This window comes from Lactuca sativa, chromosome 4 (genome assembly GCF_002870075.4).
Source record: "Lactuca sativa cultivar Salinas chromosome 4, Lsat_Salinas_v11, whole genome shotgun sequence".
NCBI classification, from domain to species: domain Eukaryota; kingdom Viridiplantae; phylum Streptophyta; class Magnoliopsida; order Asterales; family Asteraceae; genus Lactuca; species Lactuca sativa.
Genome location: NC_056626.2, coordinates 39,356,729 through 39,378,159, shown reverse-complemented (window position 1 = coordinate 39,378,159; position 21,431 = coordinate 39,356,729). Strand labels below are relative to the sequence as shown.

The window sequence follows — 21,431 nt, the reverse complement described above, 5'->3', positions numbered from 1 at the left end:
CATCAACCTCCCTCTGTGAAAAACGAACCCAATCTAACCCTAAGTAAGAAGAGTGCATTTTGGGCCTATTGGAGTGTTTTGGAGGTGTTCTTGAAGAAGAAAAAGGTGGTGAGAAGAGCTTGGATCTTGGAATCATCTTGGATATGAGATTATCTTCTTGTTAGCTACCCCCAGGAAGTATAAAGTTCACAACTTGATCACTCCATCTTGTAGTTCTAGACATTTCTTCCTTTAAGACACTTTTTGTCCCAAATATGGTGATTCTTGATCATGGCATGTTCTTGACCCAATAAGTCATCCTTTTAGACCGTAGGAGGGGTCTTAAGTCACAAAATGTGGTTTCGATGGTTAATTTTTCTCCATATATGTTATAGAACGTCTTAAGGCCTTAAGATGTTGAGATTTTGTGCATTAACTACTTAATGGGCATGCAAAGTCATAAAGTTGGAAACTTTATGACTCTTGAGGGTATTTTGGTTTTGGATCTGACTTTGGACAGGAAGATTTGGAGTATTAAGCTCTTAATTGGGAAAAGGTTGAATAGGGCGCGTACGTTGGGTGTACAACATCCCGTAGTCTGGTCAACCACTGAGTACGCCCGGTGTACTCGGCTGGGTCGACTTGGTCAGGTTGGCTCGACTAGGTGTTGACTTGACTTCTAAACGTTGACCAAGTTGACCAAAGGGCATTTTGGGGAAAATATTATTAATGGATAATGTTTTGACATTTAGGATTTGGGTTGAGCTGGTATTTGGGAGCAGAGTAAATATCAGCTATTCGTCAGATTGTGAGGTGAGTTTTCCTCACTGTACTTACAGGTCATAGGAATTAAGGCCGGCCCATTGGATTGATATCTTGTTATACATTGATTTATGATATTCTGAGTATGGGATAGATCTATATGATTATATGATAGTTGCTGATATGCGTAGACCGGTAGATCTGTAGAACTACCTGTGATTTCTGGCTGCATGATTGTCTGTCTGTTGAATATGTCTGTTATCTATCATATGTCGACATACTATGTTGGGTTGAGACTTTACTACTATGTACATGAGTAAACAACCAGGGGTATTCCAGTCCTATGACCGAGTGGACCCGAGGGTATTCTAGTTCGATGAATGAGTAGGCCCACTGTGTAATTGTATTCCAGTCCGGTGACTGAGTGGACCTGTTGTATGTTGGCATTCCACTTCGATGAATGATTAGGACAGGGGTAATCCAACCCGATGGTTGTGGACCCGTGGGTATTCATGTCTGATGACTGATTAGACCCATCATGCTTGTTTGTATTGTGTGGTGGTACTTTGGGGGAAACTCACTAAGCTTTTGCTTACAGTTTTTGGTTATGGTTTCAGGTACTTTAGAGGACCTTGGCAAGGTGAAGGCGTGACTGTACACATCCTGATTTTATGTTGTTGATCTTAGGAGATTGTGATTTTGAATAATCTTTTGGAAATAATGGTTTTGTAAACACTTTTATTAGTAAATGGGTTGTTTTGAAAAGTTTAAATTGGTTGTAATTTTAGAGATGTTACATTGTGGAGTGCTTAAAGTGTTCGGAACTCTTGGGTAAAGTTTTAGCTTTATGAATGCTTTCATCCCTTCATTTTTTAATGAAAAAAATTGTAGCTTGCATGCCCTCCCTCATTTTCTCTAGTTTTTGTTAAACACTTGAAGTTACATGCTTGCATTTTGCTCTTTTTAAGTCATACTTTTATTATGCACTTAAAGCTTAAGAGCTTAAGAGTTTTATACAAAGAACTAGCATTCTACATCAAGTTGAGTCATTGTTGGTGTCTCTAAAGTTCCACATTCTTCATCAACTTCCAAGCCTCCCAAGAGGTCCCAAAGAACTACAAAGGTTATTATTTCTTCATATCTTCTTAGTTGGTGATTTAATCTTTCTATAACTTGCAACATGATCATTGGTGGATGTAATTTGTTATGTTATTTTCAAAATTCATAAGTCTTCTGTTTTCCATTTTACTAGTTTGTGAACTATTTTTGAAATAAAAACCCAATAGTGGCTATTCTTCTTAGGCATCACACTCCTTTCCCATCTCTTTTGGAGGCACGATCTATCTTGCTTTTGGAAGAACCACAACTTGTTTCAAATCATCCGGGTAATGCCTTATCTCCTACTGTTCTTGTTTGTTAACAAACTGGAAATTCTACTCCTTTTCGTGGTAGTTAATCAGGTCAAAATAACAGTTACCGTGGGGGCCAGAATGGTGGCTGTGGAAGAGCTCTTGATGGTGTTCGATCGTTCCAAGCTCCTCCGGGGTAGGGTTATGGTTGATTCCCTCTCCAACCCGCTTCTTCTCGATTTCACCCTTCTCCAAGCCTTTTTTCGAGCCCATCTTCTATCAATCAACAGTCCAACATCCACTAGCCCTCTCATCCTCAGTAGTCGACTCGACAATAGCAATGATCATATCAATAACCTTCATCTCCGCAAGCCTTTGTTGCCCCTTCAGACTCCCCACCTTCTTTGTGGGCCTGGTTCCAACATCCTACCTCTGCTGCTGATCAAGCGACAACCCTACTTGAGATGTTCAATACAATGAGTCTAAATTATCCGTCCAAGAACAAGTGGTTCATGGATACCGGGGGGCAATCACTCAGTCAAAAGGATTTATTGTTTCATCCAAATATCGAATATTCTGTGTTTACGGTCCAAGCTTACGACCGTAAACACCGAGTTCTTGGGCCGTAAACTCTATTTTGGAGCATTATTTGATCTTATTTTTAAAATATTTTTGCATTTTTGGATAGATCTCGCAAAATTAATGGGGGTTTGTTCTTCGTTTTTTTTCATAAAAAGGGGTTTTTGATTGAGTTTTGGACCTTCAAAGTCGAAAACTCGTTGTTTTTCACGTAATTGTTGAAGGGTTTTCGGCCGGAGCTTACTGCCGGAAAAAGTTCACGGCCGGAAACAGTTCACGGCCGGCGGCGGGATTCGGGTTTACGGCTAGGGTTTCCGGAGTTTACGGCTCGACTCGGCGGCTTGCGGATCGAACGCTTTCGGCTCGGCTCGAAGAACGGCTCGGATCAGGGTCTCTTGATCAGCGCCTCGCATTAAAATAGAATCGGGATTGGGGTTGCGAAGAATCGAACCCGCGACCTCCATATTATAAGTCAGCGCGCCTTGCTAACTCCTCCAACAGATCACTTGTAGATTTCATTCCGATACTTTAAACTTAACCATTCCCAGTCGCACCAATCTTTCGCATCTTTGTCATTTTCAGCCCAAATTCAATTTCATTTTATTTTAAAATTCCTTTTTCATCCAAAATTAAAATAATAATAATAAAAAAAAGAATAATAATAATAATAAATTGTTTTTATTTTTCCTTTATTTTTGACTTTTTATTTTAAATTTTGACTTTGACTTCCATGTTTGACCTTTGACTTTAAGCTTTGATTTTTTTTAATTTTCAAATTTAGCTTTTCGGTTTGACTTTTAAGTTTGACTTTTCAAGTTTGACTTTTGAGTTTGATTTTTTTTATTTTTTATTTGACTTAAAAAAAACGGCATTTTAAATTTGACGTTTAATTTTTATTTTAGCTTCTAGTTTTTTTTATTATTGATTTTAAGTCTACGAGGGAGTTGAAAACATGAAAGAAAGTCGTCAGGATATGTTAAGACAAAATTTCAACTTTTTCGATTATGTCCCTGGAGAAACGCTCGAAGCTCAGTTGCAGCGATTCACTACACTCACTACTGAGATGAATATAGTCGGGATCTTCTTGTCCAAATCAGAGATAAACAAAAAGCTGCTAAATTCACTTCCGAAATTCTGGGATATGAACGTAGCTGTCATCAAGAAGACAAAAGATCTCAATCGTCTTAGTATTGCTGAAGTAATTGAAGAGTTTGACGCTTTAAAGAGTTCTGTAAACCTTCCGATCAATGAAGTGTCATGTTCTCATTCATGTGAAGTTTCATGTTCTCAATCATGTGAAGATACGATTAAGTTTCTTCGAGAACAAATTGATGTATTTAAAAGAGAAGTTGAGGACCTGAGATGTGAAGGATATCAACTCAGGAAAGGACAGAAACCCCTGAAGGCTGAGTTGGAAGCAAAAACCAAGGACTTTAGGAAACTTCAGGAAGACTACAGTAACAAATGTGAAAACTATGATTATGTAGTCAAACAAAATGCTGAGCTAGTGGCTGAAGTTGAATCTTTGAAAGGAAAGTTTGAAACCGCCAAACTTGATGTTAGAAAATATGATTTCTCAAGTGAGGTGGTTGCAAATATGATAGACCAAAGCATGCAGTTTAAAAGGAATCAAAACAAGGGTCTAGGGTATGATAGTGTACCTCCTCCTTACAATGATAACTACACATCCATCCCTATGAAACAAGAAGAAATTGACAGGGAGGCACATCTTAAATATGGAAAACCAGCTGGATTTGTGTCAGGAGGAGTTATAAATATTGAAGATTCTAATGTTGCTACTTCTTGTGCAGGCAAAGTAACAGAGGATGAGAACAAGGAGAGTTCTTCTGAACAAACAAACGACCCCTTGAACTCTGAATCTGTTGTTTCTAATCAACCTCCCGTTGGTAAATACAGGCCACCATTTCAAGCTAAACAGAGTCCCTGTTGTAAGTGTGCATATAGGAACAACAAGAGACAAGGCAAGGATACGCCACCAGGGGCAGGAAGAAATAACTTCACAGTGAAGAAAAAGACATGTTTTCACTGTGGAACACCTGGACACATTGCCCGAAACTGTCCAAATCGCGCATACGTTCCCTACTATGCACAAGGGTGGCAAAACGTGCCAAGAGGGAGATACTCCAAAGGAAACCCCTCAAGGTCACGTTCAGACAATGCCGACTGGAATGCCATGAAGACCAAGAATTCAACTCCCAAAGCCAAGAATCAAACTCCAAATGACAAGCATCTGAATCCCAAAGTCAAGAAGGGAATGCCGGCCAAGAAGTCCAATCCAAGAGATGCTCCCGTGAAGCCAAAATCAAAGTCATCTCAACGGCCGACATCAAGTTCAAAAGCAAGTACTGAGCCACCCATCAGATCGAAAAAGGAATGGGTTAAACCCAACTACAAATGGGTTCCGAAGGCTCAATCTCCCAAATCAACTAACGATTCTAATATTTCTATGTCTTCTGTTTGTGATAAGCAGGACATGTAATGGGAGAGAGTACCGTGCAAGGATGACAAAGGTCGACCCAGTTTCAAAATGGATTAGGTTCCAAAGACCAACTAATCCCGCTCTGTATCGGAGCAGCTATGGAGGCATATCATCAGACTTCGGTTTGTTGGTAGTGGCTGTTCCTGGCACTTCATAGGGGACATCTCTCAACTGTACAACACTCAGAATATTGTTTGGGAGTATGTGTCCTTTGCGGGAAGAGAAGAAAGGAAGTGATCACTCACGGGGTTTGTGCTTAATGACATGAAGAATTTTCGGATCTGTTCTGAGATTACGCGTGCTATTCTCAGATCTTCTGGATGCAAATTCAATCGGTGTCTTACGGTTTGCGTTTTCTTCTCTAATACTCCTAAGTTTTTTCTTAACCTGATTCGCTTTAAAGACTAATTTTTGTTTTAGGATAGTTTAAATTTGCGCATTTACTTTCATTTCTCTCCTATGCACAAATTTAGGGGGAGAAATAAAAACAAAACAAAAATTAGAAAATTTAAAAAAAATCCAAAAACATTAGAAAATCAAAAAATCAAAAAAAAAAAAATTATGTTGGTTATGATATGTGCTTGAGGGAGATATATGGGAAGTGATATTATTAAGTGATAACAGGCAACCTGAGTCTGCGTAACGTACCCGAAATTGAAGGGTCTATGCTCTGGTTTGATGCGTCGGTAGGCACGAAATTTTTTAAATGGACATGACTAGGCAGAGTTGAACTTAGGAAATTTATAGACTTGACAAATCTTGACCTAGTTAGATACGTTCAGCCTGACAATACGACGCTCGGATAGGTTGAGCAGGGAGATATATATGGGAATCTACTCGTCACATTAATTGAACCCGTACTTGGAACCGTGGCTTAACTTTTCCTTGATGTGCGGATTTTGTCCTTAATTCCGGTTGGATGGGGCGACTGGTAAATTCCGATAAATTAGGTCTGTAGAATATCATTTTCTTTCTTTCCGTCTGTTAGTCATATGTTGTCTCCTTTACGCGACTTCTAATCCGACTTGGTACACAACATATGCAACTCTATTTCTCTGCAAGATATATATATGTGTGAAATACTTCTCATCTGTTAGCCATATGATGTCTCCTTTGCGCGACTTCTAATCCGACCTGGTACACAACATATGCAACCTTCTTCTTCTCAACCCCTCTGAAGTAGTTAGCAATAGAATTCTGAATCTCTCCTCTCTCTGAATCGTTGTCTGCTCACCCGGTGTAAGGAGTACTCTGGAAGTTCTTGATGGCTGGGGCATATCAGGAAGCGGGAAACACATTCCAGTACACTTAAAATTGAACACATACAGATTGTCTATAGATCTCGTTGCTCAATTTAGGTGGACAACAATATCCTTGGTCGTCGTTAGATGAGTGGTCCTTAAGATATAGTATTTAAGGAATTAGGATCAAATATAAGTTTTAGGAACTTAAGTTCACATTGTCTTGTAACAAATAGTATGTCCTAAATTTGTCACAATTTTTCGTGTTTAAGTGGACCACAATACCGACGATCGACCAGACAAAGATGTGAATATGGAAGGTACCGACAAGTGGATAAAGGCTGTCTAAAAACTTTGATCCCAAATCACTCTTAAAATTAGATATCAATTTTATTTTTGTTAAATTTGTCATAGTTTCTTCTAATTTAAATATTAGGGGAGAATTAAAAATTAAAAATAATAAAAAAAATTCAAAAATCAAAGAAAAATCAAAAAAATTAAAAATCCAAAAATAGTGTTATTTTTGTTTTATTTCTTGCTCAGAAAAATCAAAAATACAAAAATATTTTTGTTTCTATTTTAATTTGTGTGCTAAGTTTTCTTTTAGTTTTGTTTTTGTCTTGAATAGTGATTTCAGGTATAGATAAGACTCATGAAGTTTGAGTTGAAGATTTGTGAGCCAAAGCCTCGTCTGTGAGCATCGAAGAATTCACATTCGAAGGAGCAAGAAATGAAGATTATTCTTTCAACATTCAATCCTTCAACCCCAGAAGCAAGGTGAAGCTAAAATTGAAGATTATGTGACGGATTGCATTGAAGTCTCCTCAATCAGTCTGCTGCTATCTTTGTACCTGCTGAAGTGATCCAGAAGATTTGTTCTCTCTGATGTTCTCTCTGAAGATTCTCAAGCTGAAAGTGTTATCTTTCAAGAATCAGTACGTCAAGCCTCCTCACCTAATGTGCGATCAATGCCAAATTCTGAAGAAAAGTTCAAGTGCTCAAGATGAAGTCATTCATTGAAGATTCATATGTTCATCCTGATGCTGTGAAGAAATCGAAGATTAAAGCTGAAGCCAAGCTCTCATTGAAGATTAACAAGAAAAGCTAGCTAATTTTTAGGGGGAGCTTGTTGGGTCATTAAGAAAAGAAAGCTATAAACCAATGGGGAGATTGTTGGGTCAAAAATATGGTTTATACTTTACTTTTCTAGGCAATTATTTTTATGTAATATTTTATTAATTTATGGTCTAGTTTACAGATGAGTTTACGGCCGTAAAATCATTTACGGCCCATTTGTTTCTGGCCCATGTTCTCTTGTATAAATAGAGGTGTTAGGGTGAGGAGTAAAGATGATGAACTAGAAGGAGTTTACGGCTAGAGAGAATAAGGAGCATATGTGAGTGAATCTTTTGTATCTGGAGCTTTAATTCATATCAATACATACAAGATTCATATTTTTCTTCTTCTCATTCTCTTCTATTTGATCTGAAATAATCCGTTTGATTGGAATTCCGCACCATCAAACGGATCTGACTGATACACAGGCAAATTAGGGACTTACATCGGTTTTAGTCAGAAATGGATTTAAAATTCCTATAAGTACTTCGGGACATTCCGTTCTTCCCCATACTAACCCGTACCGGCCCCTTATCCTTAAAAACATTCTTATCACACCTCAAATCATCAAAAAATTGATATCGATTCGTCAATTCACTCGTGACAATAAATGTTCCATAGAATTCGATGCTTTTGGTTTTTCTGTGAAGGATTTTCAAACACGCAGAACTCTCATCCGTTGTGATAGCACTGGTGATATCTATCCTGTCACACTTACATCTCCTCAAGCTCTTGTGTCTGCCTTAAAATGGCATCAATTTCTTGGTCACCCTAATCATTATGTGTTCTAACATTTAATTTTGCAACATTTGATTCTTTGTAAAACAATAACTTATCTTCTTTATGCCAGTCTTGTCAGTTAGGCAAACATGTGGGTCTTCCGTTTAAAGGTTCTGATACTATTGCTACCTTTCCATTTCAAATTGTTCACTCGGATGTTTGGACATCTCCTATCAATAGTAATTATGGTTTTAAATATTATGTGCTATTTTTAGATCAATACTCTCATTTTCTTTGGGTGTACCTATTGAAAGCTAAATATGATGTTTACTCTAAGTTTGTTAATCTTTGATCTTATATTAAAAATCAATTTAATTGTGAAATTAAGTCGTTTAATTGTGATAATGGTGGTGAATATAACAATACCCAATTTCACACGTTATGTGAGTCTCATGGAATTCAGATGCATTTTTCATGTCTATACACTTCCCAACAAAATGGAAAGTCTAAAAGAATGATCTGTACCATAAACAACTCAATTCACTCTCTTTTGTTTCAAGCTCGCCTTCCTCCTATATATTGGGTTGAGGCTCTAAATATGGCTACTCACCTTCTCAATCTTCTCCCATCCACCACTCTCAACAACATCTCTCCATATTAAAAACTTTATAACCAAAACCTTCATCTTCTTATCTTAGAGTGTTCTAGTGCCTTTGTTTCCCGCACATCAATGCTCCAAACAAAACTTTCACCTCAATCCACCCGTGTACCTTCCTAGGATACCCTTCTAATCATAGAAGTTTCTGGTATGTTGATCATTATCACAACACTAATATCATATCTCGTAATGTGAAGTTCGATGAAATGATCTTTCCTATTAGTTCCATGATACTTGATACTACACCTTCTTATACCTTCCTTGACAATGAGGTTCACACCGCTCAAGAGTTTTTTCACTTTTTGATAACTAGTTCCACTACCAATGACTCTCTTAATCCTTCTACATCTCCCACAACAACCGACTCCATGTCTCCAACTCCATCTAATGCCTCATACTCTTCTCCTCTTATCTCGGCAGACGATTCGTCGGCTGTTTCGTCTTCCGCGACTCCTTACCTTCTTCTACTCATCCAATTATGACTCGTGCTCATCAAGGTATCATCAATCACATTCATAAAATTAGTCTACATACTCAATCTACTTCTCCTGTCCTTCGAAATTACTTACATGCCTTCAAAGATCCTAACTGGCTGCAAGCCATGCAAGATGAATTTCAAGCTCTTATTTCTAATAAAACATGGGTTCTTGTGCCTCGTCTTGCAAATTCTAATGTTATTAATTGCATATAGTTGTTTAAAAAGAGGGAACATTCAGACCTGTCGTTAAACCGACTACTATATGCACTATTCTCTCTGGTTGTATCTCAACATTGGTCGGTTCGTCAGCTTGTAACGTCCCATTTTCACAACCAAAGATTTGCATTTTATTAGAGTAAAACTTCCCAATTATTAAGAAAACTATTTTTTCCAACATACATTTATTGAAAATCAGTGTAATATTAAAGTGCATAATCTTCATTGCTGCTAATGAATGTGTACAGTTACACCTTCGCCTTCCCATGATAACCGATGATACCTGAAACAATAAACAACTAGGTAAGCACAAACCTTAGTGAGTTTTCCTGCAAAATACCCCATACTGTAAACCTACAATCATGCATAACGACCCACAATCATCAGACTTGAATGCCCCAAACCAATCAGTCTGCAGACACGAATTCCAACATGCAACGGGTCCAATCAACCATTAGGCTAGAATACCTAGGGTTTGTTAGCCTACCGCCTCAAACCAACCACTCTTTCTAATCCTTGGTACCTATGGCTTACAGTTGGCCCTCACCTCGTATCTTGGCCTACAACATAAAATAGAGGATCGCCTCAACCCACTAACGCCATATGTCGACATATAAACAATCAAGGATCAAGTAGGCATATAATACATGCAAACATCAATCATAAGCTCCTTAACACCTACTAGTCCTATCTCAACACACTATCCCAATACCGGCTAACTTCCATGAAATTCATAACCATAAGTAACCAGAGGTGAGATAGCCACCCAAACAATTGATCTTACTCTAGAGCCACAACCAAACAAGGAACAGGCAAGAAAGCCTAGATCAAGAGTTCTCAAGCTATCCTACATGATTACATACAACCCCTAGGGAATTTCATTAGTTGATAACCAGTATACCACTACTACAACATCCTATCATATAAGGATATATACATAGATCTAGCAGATCACTATAGCACAACAACTTCCTATATACCCGGATACAGATCTAACAGATTACTACAACATAACAACATCATATATACCAAGATACAGATCTAACATATCAATACAACGCAGTCACATCCTAAATACTAACAATCCAAGGAATGCATAATTGTATATACTTAGAGGTGAGATAGACACCCGAATAGGTGATCCTACTCTAGAGACACAACTAAACAAGGAATAGGCAAGAAATCCTAGATCAAGAGTCCCCAGTCTATCCTAGATGACTATATATAGTCTCTATGGTATCCCTCCACTAAAAGATAACCAAAAGTAGAGGGCTGGCATTGGTGCCTTCGAGCCACAGGTACAATGAGGAAAAACTCACCTGAATCGAAGAACCTTGAAACATTGCGATATGCTCTCGTCCGCACTGCTTGCTCCCACGAATCCGCTCCGCTAATCATCACAACCAGGTAAAACCTTAATCAACAGTCCAAAACCCCCAAGTGTGACCCAAAGTCAAACTTGGTCAAAAAGTCAACGGTCAACAAAAGTCAAAGTCCAAGGGTGCTGAGTATACCCAACGTACTCAACGTACACCCAACATACGTGACATGTCCTCACTCCTCCATTAAGAACTTTATCCATTAAGGCCTTTCGTCCAGAGCTCAAATCTAGACTCAGAACATCGACTTAAGCCATAAAGTTTCCACCTTTATGACTTTCAATGGCTAGAAAAGGTCTAAGAGCTAAAACCCTAACTTATTAATCCATTAAGACATCATAACTCTTGCATGGAAGGGATATAAGGACCAGTATCACATTTTTATGGTTCCTAATAGCTCCACAATGGATAAAGTTTCCAACTTATCCATTAGGATGGTCCAAACAACCAGGGTCTAGTCTTTAAGTCTCAAAGGGACCAAAAGTGCATCTCTCTCAACTTAATCCATTAAGTCCAGGTCTCCAACCTTCATATCTGAATCAATATGATGCTTAGATGGATAAAGTTTCCAACTTTATCCATAACAAGGTCACAAACTTTCAAGATATAAATTATATGCATTGAAGTGACCAAAAGCTCATAACACCCAAAACTAGCTAGATCTATCAAATGCATCATCAAGATTCAAGCTTTATACCTCCAAAAGAAAGATCAAGGTGAACAAGGTTTGGATCTATAAGCTCCAATGCAACCAACAATTCTCCACTGAGCTCCTTCTTTTCCAAGATGCACCAAGAACACTACAAAGCACATAAAAACACATTCTTTTACTGATAAGTCTCAAACTAGGGTTAGGGTTTTAAGGGAGGACGTTGGAGAGGTGGAGGCTGAGAAGGGAAAGGGTTTAGGAAAGTTAAGGAGCTTAAATAGGGCTCAAAAACCCGAAATTAGGGTTTAGGTTCTGATCGTGTGCGCCCAACATACTCCTGGTATGCCCAGGGTACCAAGTTGACTCTCTCCTATCATCCTTGCCTAGTACGCCCAACGTATAACCTGTACACCCAACGTATTAGGATAAATCCAAAACCCTCCTCACTTTCAACAATCATAACTTCTTCGTTTAAACTCCGTTTTTGACGATCTTTATATCCACAAAAAGGTATTGAAGAACCCCACAATATTATCTAAATATCTTGGGCTAAAAACTTCTCGAACAAAAATCCTTATTTCATACAAGAACCCGACCTATGAATTTTCCCTTTCTACCCTTCGGCCTAAAACACAACTCAAGGGTTAAATATCTTAACCATCATTACCTACTTCCACAAGGACTAAACTTTGCCTCCTTAAGATCCAAATCCTTTACACAATAGACTTCCAGCCCACGACTCTGAAATAAGAAACGACAGGAAACAGGATGTTACACAGTTGGATGTTAAAATGCATTTCTGCATGGGCATTTACATGAGATGATATATATGTACCAACCTCCCAATTTGTGAGACCCTAGTCACCCTAATCATGTATCTCTACTTCAACGTTCATTGTATGGCCTTAAGCAGGCTCATCGGACTTGGTTTCAGCGATTTACACAGTTTTTTCTTAGTCATGGTTTTCGTAAACAACCAATGTGACTCATCTTTATTTATTTATCAACAGGGAAAACATACGGCCTATTTATTATTATATGTGGATGATATTCTTCTCACTACCTCCTCGTTTGAGTTCCTTCATCAGATCATTACCACTCTCGGATCTGAGTTTGCTATGACTGGCCTTGAAGATTAATTTTTTTTCTTGGCATCTCTGTTAATAGAGATTTGCATGGAATGTTTTTATCTCAATGTAAGTATGCTCTTGACATACTTAAGCGTTCAAATATGTCTATCTGCAAACCCGCCAGTACTCATGTTGACACATGTGCCAAGCTTGACTTCTCTAGTCCATCGGTTGACGACCCTATTTTATATGGTAGCCTTGTTGGTGCGTTGCAGTACCTTATGTTTACCCGCCCAGACATCACCTATGTTGTCAACATATTTTCCTATTAATGCATGACCTACGAGAATCTCACTATATGACTCTTAAGCATATATTGAGATATTTGAAAGGTATAGTTGACCATTGATTACAGTTATTCTTGAATCTGGCTCGATTCCTTATTGCGTATTTTGATGTTGAATGGGTTGGGTGTCCGACCACTAGAAGATCCACATATGGTTACTATGTGTTCCTTAGTCACAACCTACTGTAATGGTCATCTAATAGACATGGTATGATCTGTCATTCTAGTGCAGAATCTGAATACCGAGGTGTTGCTAATGCAGTTGCTGAGATTTCTTGGATATGTAACTTATTGTGTGAACTTCGATGTCCTGCTACTCGTGTAACCATTGTGTATTATGATAATGTTTGTGTTGTTTATCTCTAATCCGTTTCAACACCAGCGTACGAACCATATTGAGATTGACATATGGTAGTTGTGAAGGTTATGAATTTAGAAAGTAAATAAAATATTTTAAAAATAGATATAAAACCCAACAAAATTAATTTACTATGTTTTGGTAATTATTTTCAAAACCGTTAGTATTTGGTAAATATTTTTGAAAAATACGTCTTAGAACAAAACTCTATTTGTATGTTAGATGCATATGCAAATGATACCAAAAAATCGAATTGGTCAACGAGAATATGGAATAAGAAACTCTTTTCTTTCATAGCTCTCGCCTATTCTTTTCATTTTTTAGTTTTTATTTTTAGTTCATGTTTTTTATTGAAAAAATCAAATACACAAAAATTCATGATTTTTTATCATCTTTAAATAAAGATCTATATTGATATATAAAAAACAAACTTTTTTCTTGTTTTTTTATTACTTTGTACATTTATATTAACATTTGAATATGAATTGTATCAATTTGTTATCAAAGATAAATCATATATAAATAATTATTGTACTTGCTTTTCCGGTAATTCAATAAGACAAAACTGCAAAATTGGTCCCTGTGGTATTCAAAAAACTGTGGATAAGGTCCAAAAAGTTTTCAACTTGCATGGATGGTCCAAAATCAAGATTTTCCATTGGTTTTGGTCATAAAAATTTGAAATGACTATTTTTCCCTTATTATTTCTTTTTTACATTTTATTTATTTCTTTTATATTTATTAGCTTAAAAAATAAAGGGAAAAAAATCCCCTACCCGACACCCTTTATCCGTACCATTCCCTTCTTTCTCCCTCTATCTCTTTGACAATTTAACTTTCTTATCTATCTTTGACTATTTCTTCTTTTCTCTTATGAGTTCGTTCAAGCTACCTTGAAGCAGAGCTCCAGGTCTTATGAAGTTGGGTTTGATTCTTTGAGGAAAATAAACCTTGTCACCCTCATCTTATGCTTTGCTTACTGTGCTTGCACAACTGTTGGCGCCATCTACATTGGTAGGAAACCCTAAACCTTAACCAGGTATCTCTTTTTATTTGCTTATTGTGTTCTCCATTGATGTTTATAACAAATAACTTTTTGCAGGGGATTCAAAGAAAGCACTTCTGAAGTGCAATTCCTTGACCGAAGTTGGAATAAACCGAGTTTTTGGATTTTTCAATGCGATTTTGATCATCTGTACGACTTACGGAAATGGAATCATCCCGGTAATACATGTATTTGTTTGTATATTCCTTTTTTCCATATATGCTTCTCATCAATCCCTACGATTTCAACACTAATAATTCATATTTTATGTTAGACCAGGCGACAATAGCAGCGCCAGAGAAGGGCAAAATGTTCAAAGGGCTACTGTTGTGTTACACGGTTGTGATCTCAAACTATTTCAGCGTTGGGATTTCTGGGTATTGGGCATTCCGTAAGATAGTACAGAGCTCTGTTCTTTAAAATTTTATAGTGGGTTCAAACCCATTGTTGCCCAAATGGTTTCTTCTTATGACAAACTCCTTCACTATTTTGCAAGTTGCAGCTTGTACATTGGTAAGTTCTCCATTAGACCTGTTGTTATGCTACAATCACTTGTACTTTTGAACAAAAAGTTAGATCTTAACAACTTCTGTTGATACAGGTTTACTTGCAACCATCAAACGTGGTTTTTGAACGTAAATTTGTAGATCTTGGAAAGGGTCAACTTTCTGTAAGAAACTTTGTGCCTTGATTGATATCAAGATCATTATCTGTGATTATTGCAACAACTTTGGATACAATTTTGCCGTTTTTTTGGAGATATAATGGCATTGTTTGGAGCATTTGGATGCATACTTTTGGATTTCATTTTGCCTATGTTGTTTTATAACTTGACGTTTAAACCTTCCAAATTAAAAAGGGGTAGTTTTTGGGTGAATACTGTGATTGGTGTTGCATCAACAGGGCCAACAACTGAAGGTGGGGGAGTTTATCGGAGAAGATGAAATGGTTGGTGTTTAGAGAGAGAGAGAGAGAGTGTGTGTGTGTGTGTGTGGATGGGTGAAGTTATGGGGTGGACCAACATAATTGCTTTTTTTTTTTTAAATTAATATTTACAAAATAGAAAGTGTTAAAAATAATACAAAAAAGAAATTTAAAAGGCAAAACAGTCAATTCAAGTGCTACATGGACCAAAACTACAAAAGTTTCTTAATTTCAGGACCAAAACCAAAGGAAAATCTTGATTTTGGACCATCCATACAAGTTGAAAACTTTTTGGACCTTATCCACAGTTTTTTGAATACCACAGGGACCAATTTTACAGTTTTGTCATTCAATAATTACTCGTTAACATGTAATATTCTTTTATGGTTAATATTGTATATGAATGGCCATTTGTACAAAATTTGTTAAAATCTATCTATTTCTTAGTCCATATTCACATTTTGATGATGAATATGAATTAATAATATCTATGTTAATTTGGATATATCAAATTTGCATGTGAATTTAAACAAAATCCACATTCTTCTGTAAGTTTTACTAAATTAAATTTGAATTTACTTAAATTTACATGTAAATGATAAAGGTTTGTAGGAAAAATCGAGTATAATAACATTCATATGTATATTTTTCTATAAAAATTCAATACACATAACATTCACATGTAAATTTGAACATAGATTTTGAAAAAGAATAATGTTTTTTTTGGTAGATCAAGATATGAATGTTTATCTCAAAAGTATCAAAAATTTTGAAGTTTGATATATTTTTTTATTTTTTTATTAGAAAATAAAGGTTATCTAAAAAAACAAAAAAACGAAATGGTTTTTTAAGTTCATTTTCTATACAAATATAGATATTTAAAGTGGATAAAAACTATGAATTTTGTTATATTCAGTTCTTTTTTTTTTTTCAATTAAAAACACGAACTAAAATTAAAAAAAAATAAAAAATAAAATAATTTTTTTTTGTTATGATTTAGTGAGTATATGACCTTTTATCTGACCATTGATCGTTTGGATTTTCGATCGTTCACTACTTTGATAGTTAATTTATTGAACTCAACCTTTGTGAGCAATAATAAAAATATTTCTCAGTTAAATATTTGAAACTTGTTTAAAATATATGTTTTAAATTAGATTTTATTTGTATGTATCAATAAATAAGTTATCAAAAGTACATTAATGATAAAAGACGCTATAAATTATAATCCCAAATTTCCCTACTACAAAAGAGTTGGTGGATTGTGAAATTTCTATGTGGCGCATAGTGACTGGTATGGAGTTTACGAGGAGACATGAAACAGTTGGTGAGTCCGTGTTTCACTCTTGTATTTATGTTTTTGTAACTTTTGACTTTTCCATATAGCATATAAAATATTCGTAAAAAAATTTGATATTTTTATTATATGTTGTCAAAACAAATATATAATTCATTATATTTAGATAAAGCTACAAAATGATCCATATGTTTATAAAAAGTTGCAACTTTTGTCTAAATTTGCATTTTGTGAGATGAGTCATCATTGTGTTTTCATTTTGTTGTACGATCTTTGTGTTGTTAACTCTAAAGAAAATTGCAAAAATATTCCATATGATTAGCTGTTTTCTTTGGATACCGTCCAATGAGTTTCAAAATTCATATTTGGTTAGTTTGGGCTAGTTTCGTCGTGGTATCCAATATTAGGGTTTAAACCACAACGAATACTTTATATATGTACATTCATCTGAGTGTACCATTTATCATTATTTATAAAAAATGAAGATAAAATCTCAAATTGTCATATTTGTTATTTTGTTAATGTTTATACTAAATATGTAAATAATATACAATCGAATATATTCTGTAGCAACTGGTAAATAGTTTTGATTTTAACAAACAAAAATAACAATACGCGTGTTTAAATTTTTATAATTACTAAAATTGTGTAATTAATTACGAAATAAAGTATCATTTATATATTTACATAATGGTTTGTAATGAACTGCTAAAGATAACGATTGGAAATTGAACAAAAACAACCATTTAAATGTGTTTAGCTAAGATACTTTCATCTTTATTAAAAGTGAAGAGGGCAAGTGGAATGTTAGGAAAAGTAACCTACTCTCTTCGTCTTATTACTAATAAAACTTTTGGAATTATTTGTCCATTAATCAATATAGAGATCTGTTCCTAAAAAGTTGCTCAAAGCTTGAAGAATCTGCAAAGAGAGTATCGAAAACATGAAGTGATTAATGTTTGTTGGGGAATCGTAGACATGGTAGTGCTTATAAGAACTTAATTGAATTGTGTGTATCTCTTTCTTTTAATACTTTAAAGCAATGTTGATCTTATTTAGGATCGTTTTTGGGGTTGCAAGATTGGGATCGGGATCCTAAGATCCCACTAAATAAAACATAATTTTAATTTATAATGTTAAAACATGAAAAATATTTCAAACATTCAATTTTTCGTTTAAAAGTTATAAAAGCTTCAAAATATTAGTCATAAGTCACAACACAAAATGATAAACGGTAAATTGGTAAAGGATAAAAGACATAAAGTGGTAAAAAAATTCATTTGTAAAAAAATAAATAAATAAGTCATGGGAATGTAGGATTGGATCAAATCCCGATCCTACGATCATTCCCAAAATACGATCCGTTTACGACCCCGACTCGTTTTGCATACCTAGTCCGATCATACGATCAGGATCACGATTTTGACAACTATGGTTTAAAGAGTTGGTGTATGTCCTTGTGTGGCACATTAATAAACTTGCAAATATAATTTTATTACAGAAAAATACTTTGAATCATATAATCGAGAACAAAGTTTTTTTAAAACAGTCTTTAAGCTAAAATCATTAAACAACGAACACACTTCTACGTAAAGAAAGATTACAAAGATAAAGTGTAACATCATGATTTCGTAAACCCTGAGAAGGTTTACATTGTGTAAACTTTGTCACTATGACGAAAGAACAAATAAGATCCTAGGGTATTTACGAAGATCATGACGATCCTCTAAAAAATAGAATTATCTTTTCCTAGTTTGGAAGTATGGTTCTTATCTTTTGTAATTTATGTATATTTATCTTTGTGTATATTTGTAGAATATAACGCTTCTTATCACCTTTTGGGATATGAATTATTATCCTCAGATAGATTTTATTAGATGACTATTAGTTTTTTCTCAAAACTCCATCCTCATGACTCTAGCCTCTGCTTCATCGAACACAACTTCATCCTAAACATCTATTGTCTCCTCTTATATATCAAACAATTTTCTTACTTTCAATAGTATGGTTCATCTTGTGAGTTCTCATAAACTTGATTTGACCAACTACTTGATCTGGTTCGATCCGGTCAAACCAATTTTTATTTGTTCCGACCTCTACAAGTTTTGTGATAGCATAACCTCGCCTCCCCTCAAAACCTTGGCATATCCCTTTAGATGCTACTATGTTCATCTCCAATCCTAATTATAAAGATTAGGTGTGATCTGATCAACATGTTTGAACCCCACTACATGCTTCTCTCACTCCTAACAACTGTAGTTGGTTGTCACACTTCTTATCAACTATGTTCTACCATTCAAGTCACCTTTAGTCATGCATTAAAAGACACATGAGATTCAAATAAAAAATGAACTTTAATCCCTTCGTCAAGCTGATCCATTTGTGCCTAATTACTCAAACAGGAAACTTGTGAAGTTACAAGTTACAATGTGAAGTTGTTATAAAACCCATTTACAAAGTGAAAGTCATATGAAATGAAATCTTACAAGACATTGAGGAAGCTACAATCTACTAGAGCTTGAAATAAGGGACTATTGGTATATTTTTTGGGTACCTTTGAATGTTAATAAAATAGACGAGTATTGTTAGGTCATAAATTGTGGCTTATGCTTTGCTTTTCATAAGCTATTAGAGTTCTCGGTCTACGACCTAAAACACCATGTTTTGGTGTGGTTTGGACCGAAATCACATGTGATTTTGGTTAGCCTTAATATTGTCTTGTTTGGGTTTTGGGATGGGCTTTGGTTATTAGGTCTAGGTATAAATAGTGTTATTTGAGCCTTGTAAAGTGAGTGGGACGTTTTTGGGGGCTACTATAATCCAAGAACGAGATCTAGAGAGAAACAGAGAGAAAAAAGTGTAATTGTGAATCTTATGTACCCGACTATTCATCTATAATAGTGTGCATTGAAGATTAATCATCATGTTCTTATTCATATTACATCTTACATCAATCACTAGATTGGGATTCCGCACCATCATAGTGAATCCGATTGATACATAGCGATTTCGGGACTTACAATTGGTATTAGAGCTTAGATCGGTATCAATCGAATTGACAAGATATTAAGAGTTTCTTGGATTTCTGGGCGTTTTTGAATTGTTTTTGACAGATTTTTGGCTATTTGTTCTTCGTGTTCTTCATATTTTTGGAGTTTTGATCAAGTTTGGCATTAAATATTTGAAAATCTCGTGTTTTTGGTGGAAATTTGCGAGATTTCAGCAAACCCTAGAGGTTCTCGGCAGCCAACGAAGTTTTTCAGTTAGCAGTGAAGGTTTTCGGTCAGCAGCGAGGGTTTTCGGTCAGCAACGAGGGTTCTCGGTCAACAGCGAGGGTTCTGAGTCCGCACATTTTCAGTTTGGTTCGCTTCCACGATTTCGGTCTCGCATACGCTAGTCAGCTCCTCTTCTCGGTTTTTCTTGATTTCGGTTCGAGATTTCGGCCTGTTCTCGGTTCGAATATTTAGACCCTCGCATCCTCGACTGTAATTTCGGACTTTCAATATTTTGGCTTGTTTTCAGTCCAAAAGCCACGTTTTCGATCAAATAACTTCGTTTTCGGTTCTAAAGCTTCGTATTTGGTCAAAAAGCCTCATTTTTGGTCAAATATCCTCGTTTTTGGTCTTAAAATTTCGTTCTCGATCTAGAATTTTTTTCTTGGTCAAGGTTATATTTTTGGACAAAAAGTTTGATTTTCATGTGTTGGGCTGAAGTTCTATTAGATGTTGCGTCTTTTGGGCTCGTTAGATTAGCCTTTTATTCTCCGGTTTGGGCCTGTCCAACCGAGAGCCTTTTATGTATAGTATTTAAGTTAATGCTTGCATGCATATTAGAAAAAGATTCTAGAGATTATCAATATAGCGATTAATCAAGAGTACAATATTTTCCAGTAATCGTTCTTGTAATCTTCCAATCCTTTACAGTTGATGTTCTTAATCGAGCTCTTCTAAGGATTTTATTTAATCATTCGACACGATTGATTCAAGCTGTTTTGTTCTTAATATTGCGTTCTGCTTTGTTTTTAATATTGTGTTCTTGCTGTTTCATATTCATATACTTATTCAAGATCTAATCGATCTTCATAGATTAAAAGTTGTTTTTTAATCCCATCAATTGGTATCAGAGCAGGAGGCTGTGTAATCGATACACATCTTTTCTGTGAAAAAGATTTCCATTAGGGTTTTCCGCAATCATCGATATTTATTGAGCCGTCATCTTAATTGACGTATCTTAGTATTTATTGTTTTGCCCTAATCTGCTTTATTACAAGTCTGATCTTTGAACAGGTTTTTACGATCATTATGGACGCTACGCAATCAAACCCTATTAATATTTCCAACAGCATCGGTTCCACGACAAAGATTCCAATCTTGTACACCCATGACTATGAAGTATGGGCGCATCATTTTGAAGATTACGTGATTGGATCGGAGGACAATGGTTTTCTCATATGGGAAGCCATCATCAATGGACCGTTTTCTCATTCTGCTACATCCAGAATCATTAAGACGCAAAAAGAGTACAACGATCTGCTTAAGGACGTGACGAATATTGCGCAAGATGAAAAAGATAAATTTCAGTGCAATATTAAGGCACTAAGGTTGATCAGATTCGCCCTTCAGTCCGATACATTCAGACTGGTCAGCTCATGCACTATGGCAAAGGAAGTGTGGGACAGACTTCGCGAATTGTATTCCACAGACGAAGATCTTGAACATTCCATCCAAACCTTGCTTCTATCTGAATTTGGTGAATTCAGGCAAGG

At 35.8% G+C, this 21,431-nt stretch overlaps 1 pseudogene; it reads left to right on the top strand.

The window, feature by feature from the left end:
* The first annotated feature begins 14,266 nt into the window (after positions 1-14,266).
* Positions 14,267-15,389, top strand: LOC111917755 (GABA transporter 1-like; annotated as a pseudogene).
* The last annotated feature ends 6,042 nt before the right edge of the window (positions 15,390-21,431 follow it).